The sequence below is a fragment of the Macrotis lagotis genome, chromosome X, assembly GCF_037893015.1.
Source record: "Macrotis lagotis isolate mMagLag1 chromosome X, bilby.v1.9.chrom.fasta, whole genome shotgun sequence".
NCBI classification, from domain to species: Eukaryota; Metazoa; Chordata; class Mammalia; order Peramelemorphia; family Peramelidae; genus Macrotis; species Macrotis lagotis.
In genome coordinates this window covers 667,057,365-667,080,646 of record NC_133666.1, presented here as the reverse complement: position 1 = coordinate 667,080,646, position 23,282 = coordinate 667,057,365, and the positions used below count along the sequence as shown (strand labels likewise).

Here is a 23,282-nt window from a genome sequence, read left to right as displayed (position 1 = left end):
AGCTTCCTGTGGGTCAGGCGGGAAAGGGGGCGGGCAGTGGAGAGGCAGAGGAGGAGTGCCGGAGGAAGTGAGCTGCTCAGTAAATTCAGAGGCCTCTCTGGGGTGGGCACTGGCCTCAGACACTGCTGCCCTCCCACAGCTCAGCAAGCAGAGGTCATCATCCCAGGCCACCGCCCCCCATGTGCATGTGCGTGCACACACACATACACACACACACACACACACACAATCTACACATATACAGACACAAGAGCAAGCTCTACAGAGTCTTTGAGAGCTGGGCCCCCACATATCTCTACACACTGGGGCAGAAGGGAGCCCCCTCCCAGATGCAGCTCTGGGTGGAGATCAGGAGCCCCTGGAGGCACCCCACTCAGGACAGGGGAGAAGCCAAGGCCACAGAGCACCCCCCTTTCAGCTCCCCCTCCGCTCTGCCCTCCACTCCCCCCTCTGGGGCACAGCTCCAGGAAGGCTGGCAGCTCAGTGGTGCCAGGAAGCCCCGGCAGCAGGAAGGGTGAAGGTGCCATGGGAAGCACAGTGCTTTCCTCTTATAGGCTCCTGGGGGCTATTTATAGCCCACCATGCTTCGCTCCCCTGGGGACACAGGGGCAGCAGCAGCAGCCTCCTGCTGGACACATGTATCACACACACACACACACACACACACACACACACACACACACACATACACACCGCACATGGACATACACACACATACATACACATACACACACACAGTCTGCCACCCAACTTCAGCCCCTCTGGTCTATTTAAAGCTCTCTACCCCAGCAGGAAGGGGGGAACAAGAGCGGGGAGAGGAGGCTCAGCAGTTGGGCCCCCCAACACCTTCCCAGTCCATGTGGGTCAGCTGGGAAAGCACCCAAAGACCCAGGGGTCTGTGTTCTCCTCCGGGGCCTGCTGTGACCCTGAGCCAAGCCTTCTTCCTCCAGTCTCCTGCTGCGGGGGAGTCAGTTTTGATGTTCCATACACATCTGTTACAATTGTCTATCTTTTTTTCCTCCTCCAAGGAAAGGGGGGAAGAAATTAAAAGAAAATAAATTCTTATTAGCTGGGAAACAAATGTTTACTCCTACAATGCAGGGCTGACGGAGGTCTCTTCCAGTTCCTGTGACCAGTGAGCCCAGGGGCAGACACAGCCCCTGGCCAGGAGGAGCCCAGCCTCTAGGTGGTCAGCCTGGAGAGGGGCACAGAGCTCCACCAGTGAGACAGAGGCCCTGGGGCCCCAGGGAGACTCTCCTGCACTCGGAGAAGCTTTCCCAGTCAAGATGGAATCCGGAGGAGTCCCCGGTGACAACAGACTGGCTCCAGGTCTCAGTTTCCCCATTTGTGAAGGGATAAGGAGGGCCCCCTCCTCCAGGACCAGGTGAGACCCCCCCCCACAAAGCCCCGGGGGCCAGAGGCGGCCGTGGGCTCCTCCTTCTTCCCCAGGGAGTTCAGGTAGGTAGCCGGCCGGCCCCCCCCTTGGGCCCTGGCTGTCCTGGCTGTGGTCCGGCCTGGAGTGAGGCAGTGAGGCCCCGGCCGGCTCCAGGGCCGCCTTCCACGCCGTCCTCCTCGGGTCCCGCCGGGGCGCTGGGCCTTCCTGGCCTGGCCGGGTCTCGGCGGGGCGTCCCTCCCCAGGGCCGGCCCGGTCCTCCCCGGGCGCCCGTCCGCGTGGCGTCTCCGAGGTCCCCAGGCCCCCGGGCCCTGGCCGCGGCGGCCGGCCCCGGGCTCCGGAGGGCCGGCGAGGGGCGGCGAGGGGCGCCTGGCGCGGTTGGCAGCCGCGAGAGGCGGCAGCCGAGGAGCTCCTGCATGTACACGTGGACATATGCATGCACACACGTGCAAATAGATGCATATATGTACCTATATGCATGCACATATACACATGCACCATCGAGGGCGCCCGCGCCCCAGGGCGGCCCGGCCCCGGCCCGGCTCCGAGGCTCCCAGGCCCCGAGGCCCCGGCTCCGGCGGCGGCTTCTGGTCTCATCTCACCCGCGGCCCAGGCCTGGAGGTGGAGGGGGGTCCGGCCCGCTCCGGGCACCCCGAGGCCGCCAGGCAGGGCTCAGGAGGACCCCCGAGGACAGGCCTCAGGCCGGGCCTCCGGGAGGGTCAGCGCGGGGGAGGCGGGGCAGAGGAGCCCGGGGGGCGGCCCCAGCTCCCTGCCCGCTCCGGGCCGCTCCGGGGCCAGGAACCGTGGCTCCCCCGGGCCGGGCGCGGCAGGAAGGCCCAGCGGCCTCCACGGGCCGGTCCAGATCGGGGCCTCCCGGCCCGGCTTCCGGCCCTGGAGATCAGAGACGGCCCCAGGCCAGTCCCGCACAGGACTTCCAGAATGTTCCTGAGGCAGCGGCCTGCCCAGGCTCGGAGGGAGGCGGCCCGGGCCGGCCCAGGCTCCTCTCCTGGAATCCCGCAGCCGCGGGGGAAGGAGAGTTCCAGCGGCTCCAATTACCGGGAGGAAAGCCGAGGGGCGCAGGGGGGCAGAGTGGGAGTGGGGAGCAGCTGCAGCCGCCCCCGGCCCACAAGCCCTGACCTAGGGCCCGCGGGGGCCCCGCGGGGGGCTCCTTCCCCACCCAAGGGGAGGTGGGAGGGAACAGCCAGTGCCTGCCCCTGCCTCTGGGAGGGGGCGCAGGACCATGAATGAGCCCAGGCCTGAACAGAGCAAGGCCAGGGAAACCCAGGGGGTCCTGGGAACCACACACACACACACACACACACACACACACACACACACACACACAGCTGGGGAGGGGGCGGTTCCTGGGGGGGAGGCAGCCATGTCATCCCCCCATCCCTAAACTCAACTCAGCAGGTGCATAATACTTGCTGTCTCCCTTCCCTGGGCCATCATTCTGAAGCAGAAGACAGGCAGGGTCTCAAGGGGCACCCCCCCCAGAATCCCCCCACAACAAGCAGGGCACAGGGTGTCTCCCCCCCACCCCCACCCACCAGGTGTTGCAGCAGCTCAAGGACTGCCTCAACTCCCACCTCCCACCCATCTGGGCCAGAATTAAAATAAATGTTCTTAGGAGGCCAAGATGAGCAATGCACCCAGTGGGGAGCCCTGGGGAGGGGTCTTGCCTCTCATCCTGCCTGCCCCACCCCCAAGAAGAAGGACCCTGGAGCCAGAGTCTGGCAAGTCAGGCTCCTCCAGCCCCAGGCTCAGGAGACAGCAGGGCCCACACATGCCCTGAGACCTTCTCTCAGGAAGGGGGACTTCAGGACACCCCCCCAGACTCTCACACAGTCCCTGGTGACCTCGGAGGAGAAAGATCTCCCCACTCTACCAATCTTTGGGGGCAACAGAATTCCCCACACTCATGTAGAAAGCCAAAAGCCCCCCCCCACTTCCCAGGCTTTCTGTTTTGTCTAGAGATTCCCAACTCTCCAGGTAAACACACACACACACACACACACACACACACACACACACACACACACACACACAGAGCAAAGAAAGAACAAAAACATGTTTTCACCAGAGTTCTCAAAAATGGCACCTGGGGAACAGACCTTTGGCTGCCAAGTAAGTTTTCCCCCCTTGGTAAGAACCCATTAGAACTCGGAGAACAGATCCAGGAGGTGGGGGGAGGGACCCAGCAAAAAAATCCCAGGTCCCAAAGAGCCAAGGACAACCTGGCTGGGCCCCAGGGGGCCACCCAGGGACCCCCAGGGCAGACAGATATTCAGAGGACCTGAGAAGGCCTCTGGCCCAGAGGCATCGATCAGATGACAAAGTCCTTGGGAAATATCTGACGAGATGAAAATACAATAGGACAGAGCTAATGCAGTCTGATCCCATGGCCCCCTCCCTCTCTTTGAGACTCACTCCCCTGCTGGTCCACCTTCCTCAGGATGCAATGGAGGAAACAGAGGCCTTGAAATAAACGGCCTTGTTGATACATGAGCAAAAAGAGGAAAAGCCAGGATTCTGCCCAGGACACCCCACCAAGCCCTGGCCGGCTCGTCCCCTCTGGCCTACATCAGCTAGCTCCCCTGGATGAGGGAAGCCCACACCTGGACTCAAAGACAAGGTGAAGGGGAGCAGGCCCAGGGCTTAGAATCCACCAAGACCTGGGTGCAACTTCATCTCGCATGCTTACTATATGTGACCTGGAGAAGAAGTCACTAAAGCTTCCCCATGCCTCAGTTTCCTCTTTTGTAAAATCAAAAACTGCTGAAAGAAGTGGCCTCTGAGGTTCCCAAATCTGTTATTTCAATTATCCTGGGGTCCCTTGGGTCCCCCCCTGATACTTTCTAGCTGTGAGACCGAGAAAATCCCACCAGCTCCAGCACTCCTCCCCTATAAAATGGGGGTCACCCAGCCCTGTCGGGTCAACCTCTCCAGAGCCGGGGGCCTTGGGGTCAGGCAAGTCCCACCCCTGAGGCACAGGTGGCTGGTTCAGGGAGAGTGCACTTGGGAGAGGGCATGAGGTCTGCCAGACCCTCTCCTAGCCCAGGGGAGCAGGAAGAAACTCCACAGCTCACCTTCCTAGAGTAGCTGAAATGACTTCAAGACTAGAGAAATGTAGCTGACAGGGGAATAAAGGCTGCCCCCCCCCCCCGAAAAATGGAACCAGAAAGGTTCCTCTACCATCCCCAGATAGGGAAACTGAGGTTCAGCTTGGCCAGGCACCCCTCACAGCTAGAATGACCTCCCTCCCAGCCCCTGGTCAGCAGAGGGTCTTCTTCCCACCAGAGGTTCCTCACGGTGGGGGGGGGGGGGTGCTTCAGGGTACACACATGAGTTGCTTCTCACCAGCCTCCTCCTCCTCCTCTACCCAACTCACAGGGAGGCCATGAGAGCCAGCAACACCACAATTTTGGATTGTGGAGTCATTGATCTAGGCCCAGGAGCCAGGAGAGGCAGCAGGGGCCTGGACCCGAGTCACAGAGACCTGGGTTCAAATTCTCCAGTCACTTCACAGCTTTAGAAGCAGGGGCAAGTCACTGGAAACACCAGACCTCAGTTTCCTCATCTATTAAATGAGAGGATTCCAGCTCTCAGTCTTTGACCTTATCCACCCCCAACACCATAGAAAGGAGCGAATGAAAGTCAGAGAAGTGACCAACCCAAGGTCACCCAGGTGTGTGTCTGTGTGTGTGTGTGTCTCTCTGTGTGTCTATTTCTGTCTGTCTCCTCTTTCTGGGGCATCCGGTGAAGAAATCATCGTCTTGTTAGTCTCCCAGATCCAGAGTCTCTCCAAGGCTGATGATGACAAGCCCGTCCCTCTAGCTTGGTGGGACTCGTTCCAGCACATCCCAGGGAGTCCCTACAGTATGCTGGAAGCCTCCCTCCCATTCACGCCAGCCCCAAGGCACTTTCTCCCTCCTTGTTTGGGGTGCTAGTGATGGCCAGGCCACCATGTCCATCCCCTACCCAATGTTCTCTGGCATTCCCCAGGGTTCCTTCTTTCAGAGCCAGAAAAGAAATGCCAAATATTGGAGAAATCCCCAAAGCTGAGGAGGAATGAATGAATGAATGAATGAATGAATGAATGCAGAGGAAAATAAGTAGAAGGACCTCAATAACGTAAGCTGCCTCCTGGAGAACTACAAGGGCACCCTCCCTTCCATCCTCTTGGCGGAGGGGTGTCTTGGAAGCATACATCATTTTTTATTTATTATTTATTTAATTTTAGTTATTGTTTAACTGATTTGTTTGTGGGTGTTCTCTGTTAAAAGGGAGAGACATTGTGATGTACATAGGGAAGTGAGAGTGATGTCAAAGCAATAAAACTCAACATTTTTCAAAGTCCAGATACTCTGGAGTAACAACCAATAAATAACAGTAGTGAGGCACAAATAATCATCAATTGACTTTGTTTATTCAAATCTAGTTTTATGATCATTGTTCCTTTTTCCTGTTCAGTTTTTTCAAAGAGTTCATATACTAATATTAACAGCTTTAAGATTTGCAAAGCATTTTATAAATATTATTTTATTTGAAGCTTGCAACATCACTAGGAGGTAGGTGCTATGATTGCCATCCCCATATTTCGCAGATGAGGAAATTGAGGCAAACAGGGTTAAAGTGACTTAGTGAAGGTCACACAGTTCTTGGGTGTCTTGAGGTTTGATTTGAACCCGGATCTTCTTGACTCCAATTTCCCAGCACTTTCCACCATACCATCTAGCTGTTCTGAAGAGAACAAGAACTAGAATGTCTATTATATAACTTTTACATACTGTTCTCTCATTTGCTCCTGGCAACCCTTCAATAGAGGTTAGTCACTTGCCTAGGATCCTACAGCTAGCACTAGATCTGAGGCAAGATTCCCAGGTCTTCCTGACCCTCCACTGCATCCCTAGTATCCAGATCGCCATGATGCCCATTCCCTTCTTTTTTTGTGGCTGTTTTTGCAAGGTAGTGGGGTTAAGTGACTTGCCCAAGGTCACACAGCTAGGTATTATTAAGTGTCCAAGGCTGGATTTGAACTCAGGTGCTCCTGACTCCAGGATCAGTGCTCTGTCCACTGCATCACCTAGCTGCCTCCCTTCATTTTTAAAGATGAAGAAAACAAGGCAATGGGGTTAAGTGGCTTGCCCAGGGTCACACAGCTAGGTAATTATTAAGTGTCTGAGGTTGGATTTGAACTCAGGTCCTCCTGATTCCAGGGCCAGTGCTTTATCCACTGCACCACCTAGCTGCCACTGCCCATTCACTTCTAAAGGGTGGGACCCAGGCCCAGCGTATCCTTCCAGCAGAAGTGGAGAAAGTGTCTTTGCTCTTCCAACAAATGCAGGAGGAGTGGGTGCCAGACAAAGGCCCCTCAGCCCCCTCCCAGTGGGCTTTCCGCTGGCCATGCCAGTGCAGGTCCACTCCAGGGCTAGCCCGGCCCGCTTGGGGGAAGCTGCAGCCAGGTCCCCTTCTGCACTCAGCATCATCAGACAGACCAGAGACCAGAGGGGGACACCTGAACCCCCATCTACCTTCTCCCACAGGGGCTCCAATAAAGCCCACCAGGAAGACCTTAGTAAGAATCCTCAGACAGAACAATCATCATCACAATAATAACATAAACTGTACAGCAGCCCTACCACCAGTCACACATCACGCTAAGTACTGTATAAATATTGCCTCATCTGAGCTTCAAGACAAGCCAGGGATCAAGGGGCCAGATGAAGAAACCGAGGCAGGGTCACACAGCCAGGAATCAGAGGCAAGATCAAGCCTTGGGTCTGGAGCCTGGAATACCTGAGCTCATACCCAGTCTCAGGTAGACAAGGATAACAAGGAATATATCTTCTTCTGTATACTATATGGCACCTACACCAAAATGACCCTGCCCAGGAGCAGAAAAAGCTCCCTATCAAATGCAGAAAGGCAGAAACACAAAATGCATCCTTTTCAGATCACTATGCAATAAAAATTACGTGTAATAAGGGACCATGGGAAAATAAACTAAATATTAAATGGAAACTAAATAACCTAATTTCAAAAAATGACTGACTCACACAAATCATGGAAATAATCTACAATTTCATCCAAGACAATGACAGCGATGAGATATCATACCAAAACTTGTGGGATGCAGCCAAAGCAATTTCTAGGGGAAATTTTAGATCTCTAAAGGCTCATACAAATAAAATAGAGAAAGAAATCAATGAATTGGGCATGCAACTAAAAAAGCTAGAAAAAGAACAAATTAAAAATCGTCAATTAAATTCCAATCAGAAATTCTGAAAATCAAAGGAGAAATTAATAAAATTGAAAGAAAACTATTGAACTAATAGATAAAGAGTTGGTTTTATTAAAAAAAAAATGACAAGGGTGTGGCTAGTCAATAGAGCACTGGCCCTGGAATCAGGAGTACCCAAGTTCAAATCTGGCCTCAGACACTTAATAATTGCCTAGCTATGTGGCCTTGGACATGCCACTTAACCACATTGCCTTGCAAAAAATACCCTAAAAAGAAAAAAAAATGACAAAATAGATAAACCTTTGGTTAGTTTGATTTAAAAAAAAAGAAAAAAGGAAATCAAGTTACCAGTATCAAAAATGAAAAGGGTGAACTCACCACCAATGAGGAGGAAAATAAATTATTTGGAATTATCTTGCCCAATTGAATGCCAACAAATCTGACAATCTACTAAGTGAAATGGATAAATAGATACAAAAATATAAGCTACCCAGATTAATCTAAAAGGAAATAAAATATTTAAATAACTCCATTTCAGAAAAATTATCAGAAGAAACAACAATAAACTCCCTAAGAAAAAACCTCCAGGACCAGATGGATTTACCAGTGAATTCTACCAAGCTTCTAAAGGAACAATTAATTCCAATTCTATAAACTATTTTAAAAAGTAGATGAAGGAGTTCTGCTAAATTCATTTTATGACACCAATATGGTGCTGATAGCTAAACCAGGAAGAGCCAAAACAAAGAAAATTATAGACCAATAGACTCCCTAATGAAAATTGATGCAAAAATTTTAAATAAAATTTTAGCAAAGAGGTTACAAGTTATTACTAGGAGAATACACATAATCAAGTAGGATTTACACCAGATAAGCAGGGTTGGTTCGTTATTAGGAAAACAAATCCAGTCTCAGAACTTTCTAGCTATGTGACCCTGGACAAGTCACTTCAGCTGTCTGCCTCAGTTTCCTCCTCTGTAAAATATGGATAATAACAGCACCCACCTAACTTCCAGCATTTGCAAAGTGCTCTTCACACTTTAAAGAACCATGTCAATATGACTCCTTAGTATGACTATCACTCCCACGTGACACTTTTTTAAAGATGTGTCCCCAACTGTAAAACGCAGCAAGCCCACCTAGATCACAGCCTATCTCAATCCTCCTGGGCCTTACCCACTGCATATTCTGTACTGCTTTATTACATACTTAGAATTTCCAATCCCTCCCTGCCCATTCAGGAATTGGTCCTGATGATAAGCTAAATATGAAGAAAAGGAAATGGAAAAAAAGATCCAAAAAGAAAAATCCAATGTTAGCACTTATGTTTTCATAATGACCCAACTCAGCCCAGAATTAAAGTTAGGGGAAAGCACCTTCCATCTCTCTTTCCAGAGGTGGGGGTCTATGGGTGTGGAAAAGTGCAGGCCCTATCAGACTTATCTGATGTATAGTTTGCCCCCACCCCCACATACTTTTGTAGTCTTTGATATGAAGGGTTTAGGGGAGGGGCGAATTAACTGAAAAATGAGGGTGCTCTAAAAAGGAGAGGTCAATAAAAATTTCTAATAGAAAAGGAGCCAGAGAGATGGGGGGCTAGCCCAACACCTTTATTTGAAGGGAGCTGTTGTCCCAAACCCAAATGCTCCAGCTCCAGCTCTGGGGGAGCAGCTTCCCTTGCCCTCATGGAGTGTCCAGCCCATGGACAAGAGAGCCAGGCTGGAGCCAGGGCCTGGAGAGGAGCCCCCCAGGGTTATTCTTACTAGGGAGTCTCTGCCTTCATGGTACCACACCAAATCCTCCCTGAATTTGGCTGAAATAGGCGCTCTGCAGAATCTGACCCACGGCTTTTTCCAGACACACTCAGAAAACACAGAACGAGATACTCTCCAGACCAAAAAAACAAAAAACAAAAAAACAAAAAACAACCCAGCCGCCTGGAGAGAAAAGCTCCAGCTTGATAACATAGTGAAGGGACAAAGACTTGTCTGTGGGAGGAAGGCGGCTGTGCCCAACAGTGCCCGAGGCCTCTGCCAGTTCCACCAAGCCATCCCAGGATGCTCAGGATTTTCATGAGGAAGGAATCCCAGAGCTCACTAGATGAACAGTCTAGGGGTCCAGATCCAAATCCCACCTCAGATACCACCACTCATGACTGAAGATGAACCCAACTCTTGATCTCTCTGAGCCTCAGTTTTCTCAGATGTGAAATGGGGAAAACAGAGGGGACTTCAAAGGCCAGAGAGTCCATCCAACCCCTTCATTTTACAGATGATGAAACTGAGGCAAAAGGAGAAGTCACTCACCCAAGGTCAAAAAGGCAGCAGGGCCCTTCACATTCCAAACCCCTTATTCTAGGCACCCTCTCCTTGCTGTCCGGGAAGAGGTAAATTGAGGACAAATAAGCAGAAAATGAAGTCACCCAGCAGGTGGCCAACATATGAAACGCATTAGACTCAAGGCACATCCCCTCCCCACTCTCATCTGACAAAGGGAGAGCTTGGAGGCCTGCAGTGGGGGAGTGTGCAGATCTGCTCCGTCCCACTAGCTCCACGAACAGATTCTGGCTCTCGGACCCTGGCCGTCCAGGTGGTCAGGCCAGAGCAGCATTTCTGGGTTTCCCCCAGGCATTAGCTTAGCCAATGTCCGGCCTTAAGGCTAGGGAGAAGGGGCAGAGAGGCCAGAAAGTGAAGCTGTAACAGGAACAGTCAATGAGGTCCTGCCAAACCTTTTCCCATTTCTAGAGGGGGGAAAGGATCAGGCAGGAAAGGGAGGAGGGGGTGGGTGCTTCGAGAAAGGAAAAATCACACAGACAAATCAGAAAGATGTGATCTGAGTCAGACACTGTCAGCCTTGGCTTTCCGAGAGAGAGAGGATTCAAGAGGGACAAAGGCCCTAAGGACTTCTAACAGAACAGGCCAGAGAGACTGGGAACCTTGGGGCACAGATGGGTCCTTTGGCCCAGTCAGGCTTCCACCCTGCCCCTCAGGCTTGAGATTTCCACATCTTTAAAGCAAAGTATTGGAGCAGAGCTTCCAGTTCTACATTGCCAAGTTGGAAAGTCCTCCGTGGTCACGCAGACCAACACAATGCCACCGCCACCACTGGCCGCCCTGGCTGCACCCCAACAAGTGGTCACCCTGGTCTTAGATAGCAGCAAGAAAGCACTTTCAAAAATACACATCTTTTTGTATTTGGAACACAATGAACAGTAACAGGAAGGATCTAAAATCTAACCAGTGTAGGTACTAACTACACTAACATTATTATAGTAATAACAGCACCTTTAAACTAATTGCAAGCCCTCTGTGGCTGAATTGAAGGTCAGAGTCCTGCTGTGGCCAAAGCATTCTTTACTCTGAAGCCAGTCTAGTGAACAGCCTCACCGGCCCTGGGGGAGCTGGATCAGGCAGAAATTCCATCCCTAGGCCTCAGTTTCCCCATCTATAAAGAAGAGGGGAGTGGACCAAATGATCCAAAGTGCCATCCAGAGCAAACCCAAGACTCTACATTTGGGCAGCCCATCACCTAATGCCCCCACTCAACATCTTTCCTGCTGCCAGTTCCTGCCAGGTTTTGGGCCCTGCTGGCATTGCCCCAGAGAACTCGAGGGTAAGTTCTTCAGGACCAGGGTTTGAGAGGAAAGGGGGGCCCCCCATCACCTAATGTCCCCACTCAACATCTTTCCTGCTGCCAGTTCCTGCCAGGCTTTGGGCCTTGCTGGCATTGCCCCAGAGAACTCGAGGGTAAGTTCTTCAGGACCAGGGTTTGAGAGGAAAGGGGGGGGCCCTAGAGGTGTTTTTCTTTGGTTCAAACTGGAGACTTGATAATTGTTGTCTTAGGAGTTCCTTGAGGCACCCAGTGGTGAAATGACTTGGCCAGTCTTAGAGCCAATCAGTCAGACCCACTCTCTCACTTCCACTGCTGCAAACCTTCTGTAAAATAAAACACCAACTTCTCAGCCAGGCAAGTGAAAGCCAGCCCCAATCTGGCTGGCCACACCAGTCTCCTCCTGACCAGTTCAGAATCCTTCTTCTTCCTGCCTCCAGTTCCCCCAGCTCTACTCAGAGACCACCTTGTCCCTCCCATCTGCCCTAGTCTGACAGACTCCACTGACCCTCCATGCCAACCTGGCACCACCTTCATCTGTCCACATCTCAGAGCCCCAGGAGGTGGGAAGTTCCTGGAGGGACTGTTGCGGCAGACCCCTAATGGGGCTAGGAGGGGACACACTTGTGCAGCTTCCAGGAAGAGCAGAACAATCAAAGATAAACAACAGAAAGGAGACTGACTGAGTCAGAAGGAGCCAGAAAGCGAGACAGGGCTATAACCAAATCTACTGGCCTCAAATGCCAAAAGTCACTGATCGATCTCTCTGGGCCTCGTTTCCTTCATCTACAAGGGGGCTGGACTCCAGGACCTCCAAGGTTCCCATTGCTGGAAGGTCCCAAGCTAAGATGTTAGGACTTAGAGCCAGGAGGTTAACATCAGGATGAGGGTTCTAGGTCATAGCTCAAGGGCCCGAGGCTGAATTCGAATCCATCTCTGGTTTCCCACCTGCATCTCACACAGCATACTCAGCCCTGATGTATTCCTCCATTTACTCACTCTCTTGGGCCTCAGGTTCTTCAACTGTGCAGTGGGGTGAAGCCTCTCTGGGCACCCCCAGGCCTGTGTCCCACTGGGACTACTCATCCTCAGCCTTGCCCACCCCATCTGACCCTGGACAGACCCCTCTCACATGCACTAAACTCAATGTGCAGGATCACAAGGGAAGTCAAGGATACTGAATAAAGAAGTCATCTTTTTCCCATTCACAAACCCTTCAAATTTGCCATCGAACCTCCAAGAGGTGCTCAGGTTAGGAGCCTCTGGTGGAGGCCAAAGTCCTCCTGCTTCCCCAGGCAGCTTCCCCGGTGGAGACAGGAGAGCCACTTGCTGTCTGTCTGTCACCCCCAACCCTAGTCCCCCAGGTCCCCCCCCGCCCACCCCTCCCCTGGGCATCTCCAGTTACTGAAGCTCAGCACTAATTACCAGGCCTGCCCAAGGGCTCCCTTTGCAGGGAGCTGCCTGCTCTGAAGTGTACCTGGGGAGGGCTAGCATGTGAAAGGAAATCAGGAAGAGCAGACACCCCCCAGGAGTCTCCGGAGCTCTGCCTGTCCAGAGCGCAGAGTTCTGGGATTCCCCAGATTCCTGGGCCAAGGGAAGCGTCTAGGGCTCTGAGCCACAGCCAAACCGACCTGGGCTGGAAGGACCTTCCTCTCCCACTTTACACATGAGGAAACTGAGGTTACAGAAAGGCAGGATTTGAATCCAGGCCCTCTTACTCCACTGCCTCTGAGTCTAAAGAGACCCTTAAGAGGATGGAATTTGTTGGGCAGAACACCCCCCACAAAGCAGCCATTCAGGCATTAGGCAGTCCCCCCAAGCATCAGTCCCATCTGGGGTCCTGGAAGAGGCCCTTCTCTCTCTCTCAGCCTCAGTTTCCAGGGGGGTCAAATTTCAAGGAGAAGAAATAACACTTCTAATGATGGCAGCCAACACCCCACCCCCTTCATGTCCTCCTGCCCAGCAAACACGCCAGCCCACAGACCTCAGAAGGAGATGAGAAAGAGCAAATCCATTAGTGAAAAGAAAAAGGAAATCTACCTTCCCACACCAAAACAAGGGAGGAGCAAGCCAGCAGCCAGCAAGGAGACTGGAGACTGGGGGTAGGAGGGGCCCCCAACTCCCTTCAAGAAAAGACCCAAGGGGAGTCTGGGTCCCCCACCCCTACAGGCCTCAGAGAAGCCTCATCAATATTTGTGGGCCTCTCTCCTAAAACCCTCAGTTTGGGAGGATTATTATTAACAGGGTGAAAAAAAAATGGATGGGACCAAATAAATCCTCCCCACATAGGAAACCTCCAGCAGGAAATCAGAGTTAAGAGGCCTCCATCCGTTACCCTGGCCTGACAAGCACATTACCATTTACATGGATTTATCAATAGTATTGATCCCCAGAACGTAAATAGCTAAATGGGAAGAGTCCAGCACACTAGGCGTTCTGCTCCATGGGCCTCTGCAGACTGCCCAGTTCCCCCCCAAAACCTGAGGGAGCCCCCTCTCCAGTGAGAGCTCACACTTGCCCAAGCAGTTAATTTCCACTGGGAAACAGAACAGATTCAGCATGAAGGGGGAACCAGGGAGCTTTTAGGACCGATGGGATTGCCTAGGCTGCCCACCCTCTCAAACAGAAAGGAGACTTCATCTTACCCAGAAGAGGTTCTGGGAAGTTTCATCTCTCCCCATGCCCCACCCCACCCCAACCCTAAGATTCTACCCGAGCTGTCCCTCCTCTCTGAATCTCCTGTTTTCTTGACAGTCACTCCTATGACAGGTCTTCCTGATCCCCCCCCACACACAGCAAAATTCTTCTGTAAATATGTAAGTGGGGACCTGCTCTCTCTCCCATGGAAGACAAGCTCCTAGAGGGCAAGACTATTTCCTCTGAGTCTATTCCAGTGGTCTCTCATACTATCTATTAATTGTCTAAGAATAATTGCTTTTAGATTGATAACTAATTGAATTCTTTTTCGAGTCATATTGCCCAGACTCAGCTGTTACAAATGCCCAGTAGGAAAAACTAGAGCCTGGCATGCATCCTCTTGTCTCCAACTCATAGTGGGGGGGTGGGCAGAGGAGGTCGGGGGACTCCAGCTGTGAATTCTAGCTTTAAAAGGAGGACCTGAATTCAAATCCAGTCTCAAGACACTAGCTCTGTGACTCTGGAAAAATCACTTAACCCTGTCTTAAAAAAGCAAACAAAAAATCCAGGCAGAAGACACTGCTTAGCTCTGTGACCCTGGCCAAGTCACTTATTCCTGACTGTCTTAAAAAGAAACAAAACATTTAGACAGAAGACACTCATTAGCTCTGTGATCAGGGAGTTGCCTTTTAAAAAAAAAAGAGGCTAAAAGCCCAGATTTTGGGACAGGTCAGAGCACCTCCAGTCATGGTGCAAGGAGCCATGGGCATTGGAGGATCCATTTTAGATCCATATCAGAAGAGCAAGTTAATTCCCCTTTCTTTGCCTCAGTTTCCTTATCTGTAAAATGAAAGTGTTGAACTAGATTGACTCTGAGGTCCCTTCTGGCTTTAGAGCTGATTTTACTTTTAGTTAAGATTCCCCCCTTCTATAGGGAGCCTTCCCTTAATCCCTCTTAATTCTAATTTTTTTTTAATTTTTATTTATTTTCAAGGTTTTTGCAAGGCAAATGGGGTTCAGCGGCTTGCCCAAGGCCACACAGCTAGGTCATGATGAAGTGTCTGAGACCGGATTTGAACCCGGGTCCTCCCGACTCCAGGGCCGGCGCTCCATCGACTGTGCCACCCAGCCGCCCCCAGCCCCGTTCCTTCTAGCGCTTTCCCCGCATACACTCTAATTTGTGCGGCGCAGCTCGCCGCGTGTGTGCACCACGGCACCGGTTCGGAGGTGGCCCCCGCTCAGACCGCGGGCCCCCGCAGGCCAGGGGCTGCCGTTTCCCAGTCGGTAGGCCCGGCCCCGGGGGCGGTTGCCGCAGGCGGGTTGGCTGCGCCCTTCCTCCCGGCCGGCTCCACCCCAAACGCAGGGGGACCCCGGGGTCCAGACGCATCCCGGCAGAAGCGGCGGACGGAGCCCCGGGGCTGGGCGGGGCGGGCCCAGGCGTCCGGACCACCCAGGGCGCGCCGTTCGGGCCTGGCCTGGGCCGGCTCCGGGGGCCGCCTGTGCCCGGGGAAGTTGCAGGCCGGGCCCGGGCGGCCGCACGCAGGGCTGGCCTCGGGCCCCGGCCGGCAGGGCGCCCCGCGCAGCCCCCGGAGCTCGGGGGTCCGGCGAGGCGCCCCCAGGAGTGGCCGCGGGGGCGGGGGCGGCCCGGGCCCCCCCCTGCGCCTCCACAAAGGCGCCTCCGCAAGGCCGAGGCTCAACTTCGTAATTGTGTCACCAGGAGACGCCGGGGGGCGGGGGGCCCCGGGGGCGGGGGGCCCGGCCAGGCTTCCCCTCACCTGGCCCCGGGGGGCGCCGCGCGGGGGGGGGGCGCCGGCGGCAGGAAGCGGCGGGGGGGGGGGCGCCGCAACTTTCCCTCCGAGACGCCCCGGGAGGAGCCCCGCGGCGGGGGGGGCGCAGCCCGGCCCCCGCGCACCCCGGCCCCGCGGCGGCGCCCCCCGCCCACTCCGCAGGCCCCGCGGGCCCCCAGGGCGCGGGGAGGAGAGGCCGCCCCCGAGCCCGCCCCCGCGCGCCCCCCCGCCCCCCCGCGCGCCCCTCCCCCCCGGGGGCCGGAGTTCCCCTAAGTTTCGGCTCGCCGGCTCCCCGCCCCCACCCCGGGCCGGCCCAGGCGCGGCTGTCCGACGGCGGCCGCGCGTCCGGGGAGGGGGCGCCCCGACGGCGACGGACACCCCCCGGCCCCGGGACCCTCCCCGCCGGCCCCGGAAGCCCGCGCACAGAGCTCCCCCGCCCGCCCCGCGGGGCCCCGGGCCGGGGCCGGCCTTACCTCGCAGCCTGCTCCGGGGCTGGGCGCCCCCCTCCCGCGCCGGGGCCGCCGGCTGGCCCGGCCCGGGGCTGTGCAGCGCCGCCGGCGGGGCCGCTCCCGCTCCGGCCCGGGGCCGGGGGGCTCCTAGGACGCCGGCCGGGCACCCCCTGTGCCCCCGAGGGCCCGCCGCGGGGCGCCCATGGGGGGGCCGACGGGCGTGGGGGCGCGCGGGGGGCGGCGGGCTGCGCGGGCGGGCAGGGCCGCGGCTGGGCGGGCGGGCGGGCGGCTGGGCTCCGGCTCGGCCCCGCGGCGGCCGCAGCGCTTGTGGCAGCCGCGCGCGCCCAGCTCCGGGCTCCTCTGCCCAGACCGGCCCCCTTCGGGCTTCTTAAAGGGGCCGCGCCGCCGCCGCTCCCCTCCCCCGCTCCCTCCGGAGCCGCCTCCCCTCCCCCGCCCGCCTCCCGCGCCCTCGCGCTCACACGCAGGCGGCCGAGTCGCTTCTGGCGGCGGAGCCTCGCGGCCTCCCGCCCGCCGCCGCCTGCTCGCGTCTCGCCGGCCTCCTCCCCTCCCCCTCCCCTCCCCTCCCCTCCCCTCCCCTCCTCCTCCTCCTCCTCCTCCTCCTCCTCCTCCTCCGCCGCCGCCGCCGCCGCCGCCGCCGCCGCCGCCGCCTGCCCCTTCTTCTTCTCCTTCTTCCTTCTTCTTCTTCTCAGCCTGTCTGCCTCCCCCTGTGCCCCCTCTGCCCCCTCCTCTCCCCAGCTCCTCTCTGACTCTTTCCACTCTTCACCTCCTCCTCCAACTTTCTTCTCCTTTCTTTCTTTTCTCTCTCTCTCTCCTCTCTCTCCTCTCTCTCTTCTCTCTCTCTCTCTCTCTCTCTCTGTCTCTCTCTGTCTCTCTCTTCTCTCTCTCTCCTCTCTCTCCTCTCTCTCTCTCTCTCTCTCTGTCTCTCTCTCTCTCTCTCTCTGTCTCTCTCTCTCTCTCTCTCTCTCTCTCTCTCTCTCTCTCCTCCTCTCTCTCTCTCTCTCTCTCTCTCTCTCTCTCTCTCTCTCTCTCTCTCTCTCTCTCCTGAACCCAGCACACATAATACACCCGTTGACACTGCTTCTTCCTCTCCCTCCCATCTTCTCTCCGCTCCCCCTCCCCACTTATGCCCCTCTCCCCTCTTCTTGCTCCTTCAGTCCTTCCTCTCCTCTCCCTTCTCCCCTCCTTTTCTCTGTTACTCTCTCCCCTCCCCCTCCCTCTTCTCCCTCACTCCCCTCCTCTCAGTTTTCCTGAAGGAAAGGCCTTGAACACTGGCTCATCCAGCTCCTGCTCTTTTCCCCTTCCTCCCCAATCCCCCACCCCCACCACTAGAGACACTTTCCTGGATTCATATTTCAGCTATTAAACTATAACTAAGATGGGACAGATGAACCAAAGGACCCAATTCTGCAAGAACCCCCAAAACACACACACACACACACACACACACTTCTCTGGACTGGGCCACCCTTTGACAGATTGGGTTTGGCATGAGCTCTATTACATGACTGCAACTATGATTTTGGGGGGGAGTCTATGTCCTCATCTCCTCCCCCCAAGATTTCCTAAAAAAAAATCATTCTCCAATCTCTCATGCTCACTTTTCCTCTCAAAAAAGCAAGCAAGGCCTAACAACAAGCACTCGAGTCTGTTTTACTATCTCCCTATGTGATGTTACAGAATGAGATTTCTTTTTCACTTCCAACTTTTTTAAAACATTTTTCTTGGCATTACTTCCTTATAGACTCAGCTCAACCCAATACCAAAAATGTGGAAAACACCAGAAAAGAGGATGAGGAACAGGGAGAGAGGAGGGCTCCTAGCAGGTTAGGTTAAGGGGAACCCAGTCTTGCCCACTTAACCACCTCCTTAATTGACCCAAAGTAGAAGTTCAAATACTACTTTTTGTTCATGTCTTTCAGTTCTGTTTTGGGGAGGCATGGCGGGACCCCTTCACTCTGCATTTCATAAAGGGGTAAGGACAGAAAAGATAACAAGGGTATGGGGGTACTCTTGGGATCAATTGGATCAGTCCCATGGTAGTCATTTAATAAATACTTAATGGATGATCAATTAATCATTGGGAGGTACAATTAAAAAATATACCCTGGTTAAGAACCTTCAATTACATTGTGAGCTTCTCAAGGGTAAGGACAACCTTTTTTCTTCCTGGTATCCCCCCTTTTACCACCTGTCTTGGTAATAAATGATTATGGACTTATTTATAAAGCAGTGTATTTGGAGACTAAGGCTCTGCACAAACAGTCCCTGCTCTCAAAGGATAAACTGGACAATCACTTGATCCCTATTAGAGATGTTCCAGACTGGATGGAGAGGCAGTCATCTCAGAGTGAAGGCCTTAGCAGCTGGGGGCATCAGAACCACCTCCTGCAGGAAGGGGGATTTGAAAGAAGCCAGAAGTGGGCGGCTAAGTGCGCAGTGGATAGAGCACCAGCCCTGGAGTCAGGAGTACCTGAGTTCAAATCCAGGCCCACACACTTAATAATGACCTAGCTGTGTGGCCTTGGGCAAGCCACTTAACCCCACTGCCTTGCAAAAAAATAAAAAGAAAAAAAAGAAAAAAAAAAGAAAGAAGCCAGAAGTTAGCTAACTTGCCCAGGGTCACACAGCTATTTGACCCCAAATCTTCCCAATTTCAAAGTCCTGTATTCTCTAAAGGGACTAGTTGTCTTATAGAAGGATATGAGATGAAGTATAACTCAATTAGATGATTATAGATTCACCGCTGTAAGAGAATCCCAAAGAATCCCTGCATTTTACTGAGAAGGAAATGGGGTCTGGGCATGCCCAAAATCTCACAATCATTCAATGGGAGCCCTCCCCACCAGGCAGGCTGGACCTTGGTCTCTATTTACACAGTTGATACCCTTCCCAAATGACTAGCAAAGAGGGAAAAAAGGAACTTTATCACCAAGTATGCAAGTGAGCTTCAAAACCAGGTCAGTCCCAGTTGATAGAGCACCAACCCTGAAGTCAGGAGGACCTGGGTGTAAATTTGACCTGAGATACTTGATACTTCCTAGCTGTGTGACCTTGAACAAGTCACTTAACCCCATGGGGCTTAAGGCTTTCCAAACTGGCAAACCCAAGAAAAAGACAATCATCAGTTTGGAGACCTTGGCGTCCCTTCTGTTTCACATGGACTGAGTAGGGGGTTGGTAAATCACCCATCATAAGATTACAGATGGAGAGCTCAAAGGGGAACTCATTTTACATGAGTAGATAGAGCTCTAGACTTCAGGTCAGGAATGCTTGAGTTTTGAATTCTAATCTTGTCTCAGTCACTCAGACATCTGAGAAATTAATTTTACTTCTCTGGACCTCAATTTCCCCATTGTAAAATGGGGATAAAAATAATTTCACCTGTTGTGAGAAGCTCCTGAGATAACATACAAACCTCAAAGGGCTATTATTATTAACATGAACCTTGAAATGGTATTATAATTATTGCTGCTTTTATTATTGACAGATGAGGACACTGAGGTCCCCAAAACCTCATTCAATTTGACCAGGCTCATAAATAGCAGAGCCCAGGAAGAAGTCATCAATACAGGTAAACCCTAAAGCACCCAATTGTGCCATCATTTAATATAATAGAAAGAGAGGTAGGTTGGGGAGTTGAGGTCTACCATTGATTGGAATCATTCAATGAGGAAGGCATAAATTCAAACCAACACCCAATCATTACTAACTAATATGATGAGTTTTACCCCAATCTGATTCTGTACTCCTAAAAGTTTATGAGATCATAGACAAAGCTAGAAGGAACCTCAAAGACCATCTAGTCCAATCCCCTTATTTTAGAGTGAAAGAAACCCTTCCCCCCAGGAGATGCTTGATACTACTAATTGTATGACCTTGGGCAAGTCACTTAACCCCATTGCCTCATTAAAAAAAAAAGTTCCTTCCAGTTCTAAATCCCTGGTCCTCTGACATGAAGAAATTCTTGACTTAGAGACCAAGGGCAATATATTCTTTGACCATTTATGGGGCACCTACTGAATGCCTCAAAAAAGTGACCCAGACTTCAATTTATCCCAAATATAACCTTCGTTATATGTTGTCTTCTTCATTAGATTGTTTGGAGGGTAGGGACTGGTTTGGTTGATAATTTTGGTTTTTGTTGGTTTGTTGTTTATTATTTTCGTGTGTCCCAAGCTCCAAGCCTAGGACAAACTGCCTGGGTAATAACTACTGATTCAACTGGAGAGTTGGGAAGATCCCTGATTTCATATTCTGCCTCAGTCACTTCACAGGAGTGGAAGGAAGGTGCTTGACCTTGTACAGCTTGCACACTCCTAAAACAGAGCAAACAAACAAACAAACCTAGAAAACAAAGATGGAGGTGGAGAAACAAGCTGGGGAATCCCACAGAAAATCCCAAGTGCAAACAGAGACCTACAGTGTGAGTATAGGACCAAAGGCCATAAAAGCATCTGCCAGCCTATTTCCAACATCCCCTCTCTACCAGACCCCTCCCAACCACCAATAAAAAGGCCAACTGCATTGGGAATCAGGTCTGCTCTCCTTGGAGGGCAGGGATCTTCTTTTGTATCTCAGGATATCCAACAGAAAGAGCAACTAGGAGAATTAGAACACCAGCCCTGGCTTCAGGAGGACCTGAGTTCAGATCCAGCCTCAGACCTTCATGACCTTAATTTCAGTCTGCCTCAGTTTTCTCATCTGAAAAATAATCATAATGATAGTAACTTCTTCTCTGGGCTGTTGTGAGAAGGGTCAGATGAGGTAATGTTTGTAGAAAACAATTTGCTCACCTTAAAGCTTGATAAAACTATTAAACTATATTAATGTCCCACTTCTGAAAAGATAGTAGGGCCACAAGACACTCATCATTCCTCAGGGAATGAATGTAGTTTCAAAGAGAGTAGGGCAAAAATTAAAACAGCCTCTGCTTCTTGTCTTCCTGACACCAGCTCTAACCACTACCCTACAGAGCCGAAGCCCCCTTGGGTAAGGCTTGTTCTCTGCCTGTAGGAACCTCACTTGCCAACTGCAACAATGAAAGTGGTTGAAAGTAGGTGGATCTCTAAAGCTACTTTTGTCTGAGAGCAGTAGAGGAGATGCAGGGATTCATGGAGTAGAAGGCAGCTCCCCTTTCTTTCCCATTTCCTTCCCCTTTCCCTTCCCTTCCCCCCATCATCTAACATCCAGCTTCCTTTCCACAAAAAGTAAACAAACAAACAAATAAATAAACAAATAAATAGATAAATAAATAAGAGATAAATAGATTGATAGATAAATGGGAGGTAGAGGTGAGAGGGTTTTAACTCAGGCAAATCTCCTTCCCAAGCGCCCAGGGGATGGCAGGAGCAGGTAGCAAGACCATCAAGGTTGTCTGCCACTAGACTCTTCCTAAACTCCTGCCCCGCCCCAGCACTCCTCCCCTCCCCCAATCCCCAGAGGTATCAAAATCCCCCCAGTGGCAATAGCTGTTGATTATATAAAGATCCCAGAAGATCTGCATTTCAATAGGGTATCCTAGAGATCCTAAGCTTTCAAAACCCAAAGGAATTGAGTTATTCCTCACTTACTAAATTGCTGGGAGTTAGAGAGTGATAATAATAAAAACTCATTTATGCAGAGAGATTTAAGATTTGCAAATCAGTTTACATATATTATCTCATTTGATTTAACTAGTTCCCTCACTTTTTTTTTTTTAATGTAGAGATGGTTCATTACAGGGCCTGGGTCAGCTGGTCCCTAAAGTGAGATTTGCACCCAAGATTTCCCTAATCCTAGATTTCTTTGGAAAGATCCATCTCAAGGCCCTGCAGGAGGGGAGCCAGATGACCAAAGGCAATAATTCACAAGAGAGAAATTAGCCCTGAAGATGCAGGGACTCGGAGCTCAAAAAGTGGGTCAGCAAAAAAAAAAAAAAAAAAAAAAAATCAACAAAAATTCTTAATCAATATTCATTGAGTTGAGTAGTGGACAGACTAGGTTAGGCTAGGCACTTTTCTGACAAACCTTAACTATACCCATTTTACAGATTAGAAACTGGGGCTAGAGGTGAACAGTGACCCATATACAAAATGCTGGAGTAAGTCAGAGGACCTAGGTTAGCATTACCACCGTGATCAATACCCCTTCCCATCTAGGTGACTTGTCAGGACATCCACTGATCTCTCTGCATTTTCTCCTCCATATAGTGAAAGCACTTGACTAGATAACCTGTAAGGTAAACTTCACTTATGATAGCAGGAGTTCTACTGGGGTGAGTCACCTCATTTGGATAGAGATTTTGATAACTATTTGAATTTCATTGGTAATTGTATGTATTTTGGGGGAAGCAACCTTAGATTTTCCTGTTTTTAGGTTCCATGGGAGGGGAGGGAGGGAGAGAGAGAGAGAGAGAGAGAGAGAGAGAGAGAGAGAGAGAGAGAGAGAGAGAGAGAGAGAGAGAGAGGAGAGAGACCTTTTGTGCTAAGAGAAATACCTATCTAGATTCATATCCTGCCTCAATCAATAGACATTTATTATATCTGCTACACACACACACACACACACACACACACACAGACACAGGCTTCCTTGGTGAAAGAAATACCAACCTAGGCTCATAGTCAGCCTCAAACAGTCCATCAATAGACATTTAATATATGTGCTGGGCAATACAGAAAGAAACAATAGCCCCTATCTTCAAGGAGCTTACAATCCAATGGTTTTGTTCCTCCTGATAGCCCTCTCTGAGCCTCCTCATCATTGCTTCTGTGTCTGAATCTTTTTAAAATGTCAAAAATGAAATTGTGTGATTCCAAATGCATTGTCAGTAAGTGTTGTTTGTCCTTCGAAGAAGATCGTGACGTCCTGGTGATGCCATGACTTGCAAGTGAATTGGATTTGAGTGGGGGACAGGCAGTTGTGCTAAGTCCCCAGCCTCATTTTGTCCTCCGGGGCCACCTGGATTCAGTGGCCAGATATGGATCAGGATGACTGGAGATGGCCCTGGATGCAGTGGGAGACCTTGGTCATTTTGTGCCAAGGTCTTTAACGTTGATGATGGTTGTCCTTCGTTCTCAAAGAAGACCAAGCCATCAGGGAGGTGATGCCATGACCAGCAAGTGAACTGGATTTGAATGGGAGTGGGGGGGGGGGGATGG

The 23,282-nt window shown here is 51.9% G+C and overlaps 1 protein-coding gene and 1 long non-coding RNA gene across 2 annotated transcripts in view; one reads left to right on the top strand and one right to left on the bottom strand.

Moving 5' to 3' along the window:
• Positions 1-16,225, bottom strand: part of NCOR2 (nuclear receptor corepressor 2) — a 302,271-nt gene extending 286,046 nt beyond the window's left edge. The window contains exon 1 of the mRNA XM_074205397.1: positions 16,147-16,225. The gene's annotated coding sequence lies outside the window, so the exon portion shown is untranslated. The remainder of the gene's footprint in view (positions 1-16,146) is intronic.
• Positions 1,084-22,022, top strand: LOC141501454 (uncharacterized). The gene is made up of 3 exons (XR_012472240.1): positions 1,084-1,384; positions 18,063-18,115; positions 19,631-22,022. It is a non-coding gene; the product is annotated as an uncharacterized LOC141501454 (long non-coding RNA).
• The last annotated feature ends 1,260 nt before the right edge of the window (positions 22,023-23,282 follow it).